Source organism: Callorhinus ursinus, unplaced genomic scaffold (assembly GCF_003265705.2).
Source record: "Callorhinus ursinus isolate GAN/ISIS: 27379988/994484 unplaced genomic scaffold, GSC_fseal_2.0 scaffold18, whole genome shotgun sequence".
In the NCBI taxonomy this organism is placed as follows: domain Eukaryota; kingdom Metazoa; phylum Chordata; class Mammalia; order Carnivora; family Otariidae; genus Callorhinus; species Callorhinus ursinus.
The window spans coordinates 9,688,800-9,701,382 of NW_027397080.1; the positions used below are offsets into that span (position 1 = coordinate 9,688,800).

A 12,583-nucleotide genomic window follows, 5' to 3' on the forward strand; every position below is an offset into this window, starting at 1 on the left:
TAAGATGGTTCTTAGACTACAGGTAAGTGCAGTTGTGTGATGTCTGTCCTCACCAACAATTCCGCAGTATTTTCTGCCAGATTGCAAAACACTGGATAGATGTAGTTGCATTCAAGCTGTCCTCCCTCTTCCTCATCTCCCACGTGTAAACATAGTCCTTATGGGGTAGTTTCTATTCCAGTCGAGGTAGCCATTCCTGGCACCACAGACTAAGACCTGACCTACTGGGCTAGGGAGCCAGATGTGGCCATCAGCCAAGAGGTCTCTGGGGTGAGTCCTTTCTAAGCTTTATATGCCAAGGGGGATACCACCAGTAGAGTTTATTCTGCTTATTATGTTTCTTCATTGTTGATCTTCCTAGGCAAATGATTAAAAGGAGTGACTCACTCTGTGCTCAGCCTCCCTTGATTGCTGTGACTTATTTTTGTATTTGTTTTGCCCTAGTTGTCTCTATCAAGTTGAAGCCAGAGTGGGGAGGCTACTACATGCCAGGCACTATGTGTGCTAATTGTTATTCGGTGTCATTTTGTTTAATTTCCATAGCAGTATTTCCAAGTTGGTATTATCAACCTCATTTCCCTAGTGAGGAAACCGAGGTCCAAAGAGGTTAAACAGTTTGTGCAGCTAATGAATAACAAACCTAGAATTGGAACCCAGATTTAATAATTTTTTTTGAGAATTTTATTTTATTTTATTTTTTGGACCCAAGATTCAATATTAGGAAAAAACCTTTCAGTGCAAAATTAGAGATACAGTCTTAGGTTTAATATGCCCATAAACATTTAGACATCTATTGTCAACGTGAGGTCCTTTTCTAAGCACTGGAGATACAAAGGTGAACAAGATGTGGTCCATGCCCTCAGGGAGTTGACAGTCTAATGGAGACTCAGACACAGAGGTATTTACAATAGTGTGTAATTATTGCATTAGTAGAGTTATGTACACAATTTAGTAGGAACAGAAAAGAGGAAGTGATTCACTTGAGCAGGCACGTGGTGTGTATGTGCAGGGAAGACTTCACAGAAACATTTAAATTTATTTCTTTTTTCTCTTTAAGTGTTTATTACCTACAAAATTATGATCTTGTTTTTTAAAATTTTAAGCCCAGTGTAGGTAACATACAGTGTTAGATTAGTTTCAGGTATACAATATAGTGATTCAACAGTTGCATATATTATTCAGTGTTCATCAAAATAAGGGTACTCTAAGTCCCCTTCATTCATTTCCCCCTGCCCCTCCTACCCACCTCCCCTCTGGCAACCATCTTTAATTTATTTCTTGAAGGATATGTCAGATTTCACTGGGAGGTTAAAGGTAGTAAAAAACATTCTGGACAGAGGCACAGTGTATGCAAAGGCTCAGTCAGTTGGCAGATATTTATTGCACATTTACTATGCAAGGTATTATACTAAGCTAGGCACTAGGGATATTTTTTTTTAAGATTTATTTATTTATTTATTTGACAGATAGAGACACAATGAGAGAGGGAACACAAGCAGGGGGAGTGGGAGAGAGAGAAGCAGGCTTTCCGCCGAGCAGGGAGCCCGATGCAGGGCTCGATCCCAGGACCCCGAGACCATGACCTGAGCCGAAGGTAGACGCCCAACGACTGAGCCACCCAGGCGCCCCTAGGCACTAGGGATATTGTAGTAAACAAGAGAGACATGATTTCTGCCCCAGCAGAGCTTATGCTCTGGCAAAAAACAGACAATACATTTATAATAATTAAATAATTGTAAGTGTGATGTGGATTTGAGAGGATAAGTGCAGAGTTCTATCAGAGCATCCAAAAGGGACCTAATTGAGAATAAGGGGTAAGATTTACCCTAAGTAAAGAAAGTGTAAATTGAGACTTGACGTAGAAAGAGTTTGGAAAGAGGCAAGCAGAGTATTTTAGGCAGAGAGAGAACAATTTCAAGGTTTGTTGGGTGCCCTAGAGCATGGCAAGATCAGGAAGCTGAGAGAGGCTGGTCTTATTCGACAAAGTGAGCCAGAGGTGAAAGAGGAAGCTTGCGAGCTGTGGAGAGCCTTGAGGCCTTAAGATACTGGTTTTTATCTTCAGATCAGTGAGAAGTCATTAAAGAATTTTAAGCAGGGGATCACTTGATCAGATATGTTGGCTGTGTGGTGAATAGATTGGAGAGGGGCAAGAATGTATATGGAGGAATCAGATAGGAGGCTCTTCAGGCAAGGGAACCATTGCCCTAAAGAAAGGGTTTGAAGATGCGGGAAAGGGGATAAACAAATCATTCCTTAGAGCAGTGGTTCTCAAACTTAGCATCCATCAGAATCACCTGGAGGCCTTGTTACAAACAGATTGCTGGGCCCCAATTCCAGAGTTTCTGATTTAGTAGGTCTAGAGTAGGGAGAATTTGCATTGCCTGAGAATTTGCATTTACAACACAGTTCTGGAGAGTGCCAGTACTGCTGGTCTGAGAAACACATGTTGAGAACCACTGCCTTCCAGAGCAAGCGGGTTAGAATCCAGCGCAGATGGGTGATTATAGGTGTGGCTAAGGTGGATTTATAGTTTAGTAGGAGGAAACTGTGGTGGTTCTAGTCACATGCCTGTTCTTCTGAAGTGGGGTAGATCATTTCCTGAGAGTAGAAGCAGAGATAGGTGGAGTGGGCATAGGTAGGTAGTGGGCAGGAAAATCAGGTTTGGAGAGAGTGATAAAGATCTGAAACAGCCATTGTGAAGGGTAGGAGATGGCCAAGCAAGTAAGGAAATAGATCGGTGGTAGCATTGATGAAGGAGATTACGAATTTATAACAGTGGTACCAATCTCTGCAGTCGCATGAGTCTCCGCAGTAGCTCTCGGCAACCCTGTCAAGAAAAGGCTGATAGTTTGATTTACCCAAGATTGGAACTTTGCCAGTCTTGTGCAGGAAGAAATTGGGGTGTGGAAATTGGACGTTATTGTCAAGAGAGTAGATTAAGGAGAGACTATAAGAAGAGGCAGATGTGGGAGGGGCTGACAGATATGATAGAGGAGTTGGGCATTCAGAGGTTTTCATCATGGGAGGCAGATATAGGGGGCACAATTTAACTGTGTGCTCTGGAAGACCAGAAGTAGTCATCAGGGGATGGGATATTTGAATTTAAGATTTTGGAGGTGGAGAAGTTCTGGTGATTATAGGATCTAGGTGTAGCTATGGAAGAGGGTTGCTGAGGCAGAGTAGAGTAGGAATTAATTGGAGACAAGGAGCTCAAAGAACTCAGGAAGCTCAAAATACCTGTTACATGAGTTATCCATGTAGACACGGAGATAGACTTTAAGGATGACGATGATGATAGCAATAGCAAATGTTTACTGAGTGAGCACTCACTATGTGCCAGGTACTGTTCTGAACCCTTGACATGTTTTAAGTCTTAATCTATACAAGAAATCCTATGAAGTACTATTAACCATCTCTATTTTATAAACGAGGAAACTCAGGAAAAGAGAGGTTAAGGAGCATGGCCAAGGCAACAATAGCTAGTATATGGTAGTACCAGGACTTGAACCCAGGCATTCTGATTCTATACAAAAGTCTGTCTGCTTAACCCTATTACTCTTTAGGCAGGGACTTGGGGTAAAGAGGAGTTTTGAGAGCCAGATGTCAAAGCCCTCAGCAAAGTAGGAGGAGGAGTGAGGCAGTGGGGAGAGGCCAGCTGTGGTGAGAGTTGAAGTGCATCAAGATGGCAGAGGGGAGAGGTTTTACAGAGAAGCTAGAAGAGGAATGGTCTGCAAAGGGCATTGGGGAGGGGAGCAAATAAAATACGAACCCACCTTCAATTGTGAAGTATGGGAGAGTAAGGAGCCCTCACATTGCAGAGCTACATGGGAAATAGTATCCTCAGGGAAGGGCATGCCCACAGTTAAGAATAGGGGGTCAGGGACCACTTTATGGGCATGGGACCTGCGCAGCTATACAAGTCCGGACACTTAGAAAGGCCCTGTTCTTGGTTTAATGCTCTGCTGTCATTGTCTTAAAATTCTTTTTTTTTTTTTTTAAGATTTTAAAAAATTTATTATTTGAGTGAAAGAGAGCAAGCATGAGCAGGGTGAGGGGCAGAGGGAGAAGCGGGCTCTCTGCTGAGTAGGGAGCCTGATGCAGGACTCGATCCCAGGACCTGGGATCATGACCTGAGCTGAAGGCAGATGTTTAACCGACTGAGCCACCCAGGTGCTCCCATTGTCTTGAAATTCTTAGTACTTTTTGAAAAAGGGACCCCACATTTTCATTTTGCACTGTACCTTGTAAATTCGGTAGCATGTTCTGCAGGAGGTATAGGGAACAAAACATGAAATGACTGAGCATCTAGGTGATTTTTGATCATGGAAGAGAAATTCTAGGTGATTCAATGGAATTTTGGGTGAGAAAGAAAAGGAGGTTAGGTCTCACAGGAGAGGAAGTATAAGTCATTTAGGGAAAACATTGTGATGTAGTAAATGTTTAACAATTGGGTATTCCCTTCCCCCCCCCAAACAAAAACAAAACAAGTCCTGAGTTGTAGATGTTGCCAGTTTCCATGGTGTAAATAAAACCACCGTGATCAGTCTGGACCTGCCAACATGAATCACTGAATAGAGAGTTGGGAGACATGGGCACAACCAGCTCAGATGAGCCAGTTCCAGCACACTTCCAGATAATCATGATCAATAAAATGAGAAATAGACCAGTCAAATGAGAAATATGGTTTATGTAGGCCTGACAGTGTCCTGGAAGATGGTGAAAACTCAAATTTGGGCCTTAGAGAATTCAGGTGTACCCTGGAAGGAGGATCCTGGGGTTGTGTTGCCTGGGGAATTCTTTTTCTTCTTGTTCACCTGCAGTGGACAATGTCAATAAATTGCTACTAGTGAACGGGGTCTGGAGTTTTATGGTCTAACAGGGAGAGTGGGTGGACATGGGGGGAGGAACATTGCACTTGAATTATGAGCCCCAGGAATGGGAGGGGGCCTTTGTGCAGTGTTGCACTGAGGCATTATGTAGATTGGCATCACTTGCTGACAACTGCAAGCACTGTTAAAAAATAGGGCAAAGTGAAGTCTTCAGTTCCAGACAAATTACGTTTGACTTTATATGCCACTTTTAGGAGCTTGATTCTTATCCTGAAGGCCATGGATAACTCTGTAAGGGTGGTAGAACCACCTTGTGCATTCAGAATAATGAACTGGTAGGCATTTCTTTTAGGAGAGGACTTGCAGTTCAGACTTCTTAATGCACTAGGGAGAGAGAAAGAAGTGTATACACTGCAGATCTTCTCTTTCTAATTAGGGATGGCTGGCTAGCAGTACTAGTTTCTAGTTTGTACTGTTTGCACTAAGGTAGGTCAAGCTGCTCTGCATCCAAAGTGGTAAGAAATCATACCCTAAATTGCTCTTGTCTTGCCTGAGATGCCTGCAATCCTGCAAAGGCATTGGGTTATCAGTAGCATTCTTCATTCCTTTGGAAACATACATATATTGTATCTAAGAGCAGATACTATGGACCTTTTGCAATTCCAAAACCGGAAAGGAACGTCACCAATTTATTCCCCTTTATCAGCTGAAAGAAGGAGAGGCTTGTACTGCTTGGTTTAAGTACTGTATCCTTTCTATGGTGCGAACCTCTGAATTATTGGCAGGAGGAGCAGGAAGGCTTGTTGCAGTTCAGGCACTGGCAATTCAGGCTGCCAGTCCAGCTTTGTGAAAGCAGGATGACTATTCTCTGAGCTCAGGAAATGAAGGTGCAGTTAGCTGTCCCCACATGTAAGGTTTGGCTTTAGGACGACTGAGGTGCTCCTTTCTCTGCCACCACCATCTCCCCGTTTCCAGACAACCACAGCATTTCCACCCCATACGCCAGTGCCTTTCTGTGGGACAGATGACTGAGAGGATAAAGGAGTCGAGCCTTTGGGCACCTCTTTGCTGCAGATAGAGATGTGGGATGTAGGCGGTGACAGAGAAGAGCCTTGCATAACCCGGGACAGAAACCCAGTTTCTCTTTCCCGTCATCCATGTTTTTTATTTGGTTTTCAGGGTTTTTTGCTTGATCACTTTGTTTTTGTTTTTTAAAAATCTTTCCTGTAATCCTTTAGACTTGTGAAATTTTTGCTGAGGGTTCATTTATTCTTCTCTTATTTCCTGACATATTTGGAATTCCTCAGGGTCTAGTTCTCCCCAGATCCTCATTCTCAGTTATCTGAGCAGCAGACAGGCTAATAACTTTCACCAAAAATTATTTAGCCCCAGGCCCCCTTCCAGCCTTCTGGCCTGGATAATTTGTGTGGCTTTCTTTCCCCTTGGTGACCAGTGCCCTTCTGGTACCATCTGTGCGCATGCATATACACTAAGTGCCCCGGCTACCCCAACCCTCCACTCCCCCACTCTAACCTTACATGACTGGCTTATTGCATCGAGAGAAAAACTGGGCAGCCTGCATCCTTGTTTTGTGTGGGTGTGCAGAAATCCCTGCAATTGTACTGTTCCTTTCTCACAGTTATTAGTGCCTGAACTATAATACCTTTTCCTTACTTTTCCCCCCATAACTGCTCACTTTCTGCTCTAATCTCCTAAGTATTCTGGTTCTTTTATCTGTTTATCTGGCTTTTACTATGGGAAATGAATTTGAAAATGTGTTTGTTGGCTACTTTGTTAACTTAAGGAGGAAGAGGTGATGAAGGTTTTGGTGTGGATTGGTTAACAGAGCCTTGCTAGCTGGCACAACTTGAGCCATAGGAACAAAGTCTCAAAACCAGCTATCTCTTAGCTAACACTTCTGTCATCCCTCCACCTTTCTCACTGCATGGCGGCCTTGGTTTCTCCAAGGAGACTATGAGGAGACATAACTTTGTAACTAACAAAGATAAACTCTGTCCTGTTCTCCAGCCTCAGCTTCAGTTGCTGAGAACTGGTTGGGATGTGTCTTTAAACCCCACTGGCTTTGCTGGTACAGGAAGACACTGTCTTTACTATAGTAGGATTTTGGTAATGACGTGGTAGTTTTTGTTTTATTTTAATACGATTATGTCTCAAATCAAAATGTGTTGAAAGTCCAATTTTTGTGAACCGTTCTTTAGCATTAAGTCGTCACCTGGGTAGCATGTGTATTACCAAGGAGGGCCCCCTACCTGCACTGTGATGATATGGCGCTGATAAGTGTGAACAAACTGTGTGGGCCCTGCAGGCTCCTGATTCTCAAAACGGTAGCTCATGATGGAGGTTTTTCGGGTCATCTTGAATTATGGTGTTAATCACGGGGTTGGCTTGCTTGATTAGGAGAGGGTAGCCCCAAGTGGGGCTGGGGGGAAGGGAGAAGGAAGAAGCAGGAGAAGGAGGGAGGGAGAAATGGCGAGATGGAGAAAGACAATGTGTGTAGAAGCCTTGCATCATTCTGAATAAAGCTTCTTTGAAGATGAAACGACACCTGAGGCATGATTATATGACTTATGGTTAGTTCGGAATTAGGTCGGTTTTTATGATTTCTGTCAAGTGTCAGAAAAAATGGCCCAAGGAAATTTCATCCAGGTTTCAACCTTATATCATCCTCTACAAATTTTCATTATTACTTTGTAGTTTCTGAAGTAAAATCATTTGCTCCATATCGCCTCTTCCTGCTTCTTTAAAAATTAATAATAATAATAAATAATAAACAAATTTTTATAAAAGATTTTATTTATTTGACAGAGCGAGCACAAGTAGGGGGAGCGGGAGAGGGAGAAGGAGGCCTCCCGCCGAGCAGGGAGCCCAACGCGGGTGTCGATCCCAGGACTCTGGGACCATGACCTGAGCTGAAGGCAGACACTTAACCAACCGAGCCACCCGGCCGCCCCCAATTTTTTCTTTAAAAATAAAAATCTGCCTGCCTTGCTTAAAAATATTTATACTCTTCTTCTATTTCTGGGAATCTATTCTAAAGCAGCAATTTCTAAATAAAGAGCTTCACACACAATGATGAGATGCTATTTATTTAATTAAAAAATGGAAGCAGTTTGTCTAATAAGGGGAAAGTAGGAATTGTGCAGCCATTAAAAATGTATTTTTGGTTATATGAACGGCTCTTTTGTTACTCCCTCTGCTTTCCACTCCAGCCACACTGAATGCTTGCTCTTCTATGGAGACCATACTTCTAAAAAAACTGCTTTATTGAAGTGTAACTGACATATCATAAACTGTATGTACATGCTTAAAGTGTACAATTTGATGCGTTTTAACGTATATGTACCCATAAAACTCTGACCACAAAAAAAGGTAATGAACATATCCATTACCCCCAAAGTTTCCTCCTGTCCTTTTATAATCTGTCCTTCCTACTCCCTCCCTTATCCCTAGGCAACCACTAATCTGCTTTAGCTTATTATAGATTTTCTAGAATTTTTAAATAAATGGAATCATATATTATATACTCTTTAACAACTCTATTGAGGTATAATTTTTATACCATAAAACTCCTTTTAAGCATAGAATTCAGTGATTTATTAAGTCTAGAGTTGTGTATTATCCCCCCAATCCAGTTTGTTAACATTTCTGTCACCCCAAAAACTTCCCTTGTGCGATCCCTACTCTCACTCCCAGTCCCAGGCATCCTCTGATCTGTGCTGTCTGTGAATTTGCCTTGTCTGGACTTTTCATATAAATGGAACTAGGTAATACATAGTCTTTTGAGTCTGGCTTCTTTCACTTAGGATAATGTTTTGATGTTCATCTTTGTTGTAGTGTGTGTCACATACTACATAGTATGTAGTTGGTTTCCTCTTATTGCTGAGTAGTATTCCACTGGATGGGTATATCATTTATTCACCTGTTGATGGATGTTTGGATTGTTTCTGGATTTTTGGGTACATATAAAACTGTTAGAAACGTCTATGTAAAAGTTTTTTCATGGGGATATGCTTTAATTTATCTTGGATACCTGGGAGTGGAATGGCTGGGTCATATTGTAGGTATACATTTAATATTATAAGAAACCTCCAAACTGTTTTTTCCAAACAGTTGTACCATTTTACATTCCCATTAGTAACCTATGAAAGTTCTAGGTGTTCCACATTCTCACCAAAACTTTGTATGGTGAGTCTAGTTTGGGACATTGTAATAGGTGTATGATAGTAGCTCATTGTGGTTTTTCTTTGCATTTTCTTCATAACTAATGATGTGGAACATCTTTTCATGTGCTTATTTGCCTTTCATATATTTTTTGGTAAAGTGTCTGTTTATACTTTTACCCATTTAAAAAAACTGGGTTATCCTCTTACATATATATTCTGCATATAAGTCATTTATCAACTATTTGATTTGTAAATATTCTCTCAATCTGTGGCTTGTCTTTTCATTCTCTTGGCAGTGTCTTTTGAAAAGCAGACATTAATTTTGATGGTGTCCAGACAGTTTTATCAATTTTTTTCTTTATAGATCATGCTTTTGGTATTGTATTTTAGAAAGATTTTCTCCAGACTTTTCTTCTAAAAGTTTTATAGTTTTAAGTTTTTAATAAATTTAGGTCCAGAATGTTTTTGTACATGGTGGGAGCTATGGATGGAAGGGTTTTGTTTTGTTTTTTGCCATATGAATATCCAGTTGTGCTAGTGCCATATTTTTTCTATGCTTTCTCCGCTGAACTGCTTTTCACCTTTATTGAAAATCAGTTTACTGTATGTGTATGAATCTATTTCTGGACTCTATTTGTTTCCATCTTTTTGTTTATATTGATACATTATATCAACACACTACACTGTCTTTTTTTTTTTTTTTTTCTTTTGAGCAAACTCTAAGCCCAGTGTGGGGTTTGAACTCAGACCCATAGATCAAGAGTCGTATACTCTACCAACTGAGCCAGCCAGGCGCCCTAACACTACACTGTCTTGATAATGATAGCTTTGTGGATTTTTTGTAAAGATTTTATTTATTTGAGAGAGAGAGAGAGAGCAGGCACAAGCAGGGGGAACGGCAGAGGGAGAGGAAGAAGCAGGGAGCCCAACATGGGGCTCAATCCCAGGACCCTTGGGACCATGATGTGAGCTGAAAGCAGCCACTTAACCAACTGAGCCACCCAGGTGCCCCCATAGTGATAACTTTGTAATAAGTCTTTTATTCAGATGATGTAAATCTTACAACTTTGTTCTTTGTTATCAGACATTTTTTGGCTATTCTAGGTCCTTTATATTTCCATATAAATTTTAGAGTCATCTTGTCAATTTATTTTTAAAAAGCCTTCTGGGATTTTGATTGGGATTATGTTGGGGCTGTAGCTCAATTTGGGGAGAATTGATAGCCTAATAATAATAGTGAGTCTACTGATCCGTGAATATAGTATATCTTTCCTTTTGTTTACATCATCCTTAATTTCTCTCAGCAATGTGTTGTACTTTTCAGGCTACGGATCTGGCACATATTTTGTCACATTTATCCCTCACTATTTCATATTTTTGGTGCTCTTATAATTGGCATTTTAAAAATTCAGTTTTTATGGGATGCCTGAGTGGCTTAGTCGGTTAGGTGTCTGCCTTTGGCTCAGGTCATGATCCCGGGGTTCTGGGATCAAGTCCCGCGTTGGGCTCCTTGCTCAGCAGGAGCCTGCTTCTCCCTCTACCTGCCACTCCCCGTGCTTGTGCTCGCTCTCTGACAAATAAATAAAATCTTTTTTAAAATGTTAAAATAAATAAAAATTCAGTTTTTAAAATGCCCGCCAAAAGAAGCGGTTTAAAAAAAAATTCAGTTTCTGTTTGTTGCTAGTGTATAGAAATAGTTACTTTTTGTATATTGATCCTGTATCCTGAAACCTTGCTAAACTCACTTATTCATTGCAGTAGCTTTTTTTGTAGATTCCATTAGATTTTCTCTATTTATAATCACGTTGTCTGTGAGTAAAGACCATTTTACTTCTTTTCCAGTGTGGATGCCTGTTATTTCTTTCTTATTGCACTGTCTAGAACATCTACTACAGTGTTGAATAAAAGTGGTAAAAGTATACTTTTCTGTTCCTAGTTGATGTGAATTTATATCAGGAATAAATGCTGGATTTTGTCAAATGCTTTTTTTTTTTTTTACATACTATAGGTTTTTGTTTTCAGTATGTTAACATGGTGAATAACTTGATTGATTTTGAGTGTTAAATTACCTTGTATTCCTGAGATAAACCCCACTGAGTCATGGTATATTATCCTTTCTATATACTGTTATATTTGATTTACTAAAAATTTTTTTCAAAGCTTTTATTTATTTATTTGACAGAGAAATAGAGAGAGAGCACAGATAGGCAGAGTGGCAGGCAGAGGCAGAGGGAGAAGCAGGCTCTCTGCTGAGCAGAGAGCCCGATGCGGGGCTCGATCCCAGGGCCCTGAGATCATGACCTGAGTGGAAGGCAGATGCTTAACCGACTGAGCCACTCAGGCGCCCCGATTTACTAAAATTTTGTTACGAATTTTGATTCTGTGTTCATGAGGTATATTATTAGCCTGTGATTTTAACATCAAAGTAATGCTGGCCTTATAAAATAAGCTGAGAAGTTTTTACTCTTCTTTCATTTTCTGGAAAAGTTTGTGTAGAATTGGTACTATTTATTCCTTAAATATTCAGTATAATTCCCCAGTGAAGCTATCTGGACGTGGACTTCTTTGCAGGAAATTTTCATTTTATTTTATTACTATTTTTTTTAATTTTATTATGTTAATCACCATACATTACATCATTAGTTTTTGATGTAGTGTTCCATGATTCATTGTTTGTGTATAACACCCAGTGCTCCATTCAATACATGCCCTCTTTAATACTCATCATCAGCTAACCCATCCCCCCACCGCCCTCCCCTCTAGAACCCTCAGTTTGTTTCTCAGAGTCCATAGTCTCCCATGGTTCGTCTCCCCCTCCAATGTCCCCCCCTTCATTTTTCCCTTCCTACTATCTTCTTTTTTTTTTTTTTTTTAACATATAATGTATTATTTGTTTCAGAGGTACAGGTCTGTGATACAACAGTCTTACACAATCCACAGCGCTCTCCATAGCACATGCCCTCTCCAGTGTCTTATCACCCAGCCACCCCATCCCTCCCACCCCCCACCACTCCAGCAACCCTCAGTTTGTTTCCTGAGATTAAGAATTCCTCATACCAGTGAGACCATATGATACATGTCTTTCTCTGATTGACTTATTTCGCTCAGCATAATACCCTCCAGTTCCATCCACATTGTTGCAAATGGCAAGCTTTCATTCCTTTTGATGCTGCATAATATTCCATTGTATATATATACCACATCTTTATCCATTCATCTGTCGATGGACATCTTGGCTCTTTCCAGTTTAGCTATTGCTGCTGTAAACATCGGGGTGCACGTACCCCTTCAGATCACTACATTTGTATCTTTGGGGTAAATACCCAGTAGTGTAATTGCTGGGTCATATGGTAGCTCTATTTTCAACTTTTTGGGGAACCTCCACACTGTTTTCCAGAGTGGCTGCACCAGCTTGCATTCCCACCAACGGTGTAGGAGGGTTCCCCTTTCTCCGCATCCCCGCCAACATCTGTCGTTTCCTGACTTGTTAATTTTAGCCATTCTGACTGGTGTGAGGTGGTATCTCATTGAGGTTTTGATTTGGAGTTCCCTGATGCTGAGCGATGTTGA

The 12,583-nt window shown here is 40.9% G+C and overlaps 1 protein-coding gene across 8 annotated transcripts in view; it reads left to right on the top strand.

Moving 5' to 3' along the window:
- KIAA0319L (KIAA0319 like) overlaps window positions 1–12,583 on the top strand; it is a 98,457-nt gene that overhangs the window by 29,974 nt on the left and 55,900 nt on the right. The gene's annotated exons all lie outside the window — the stretch shown is intronic.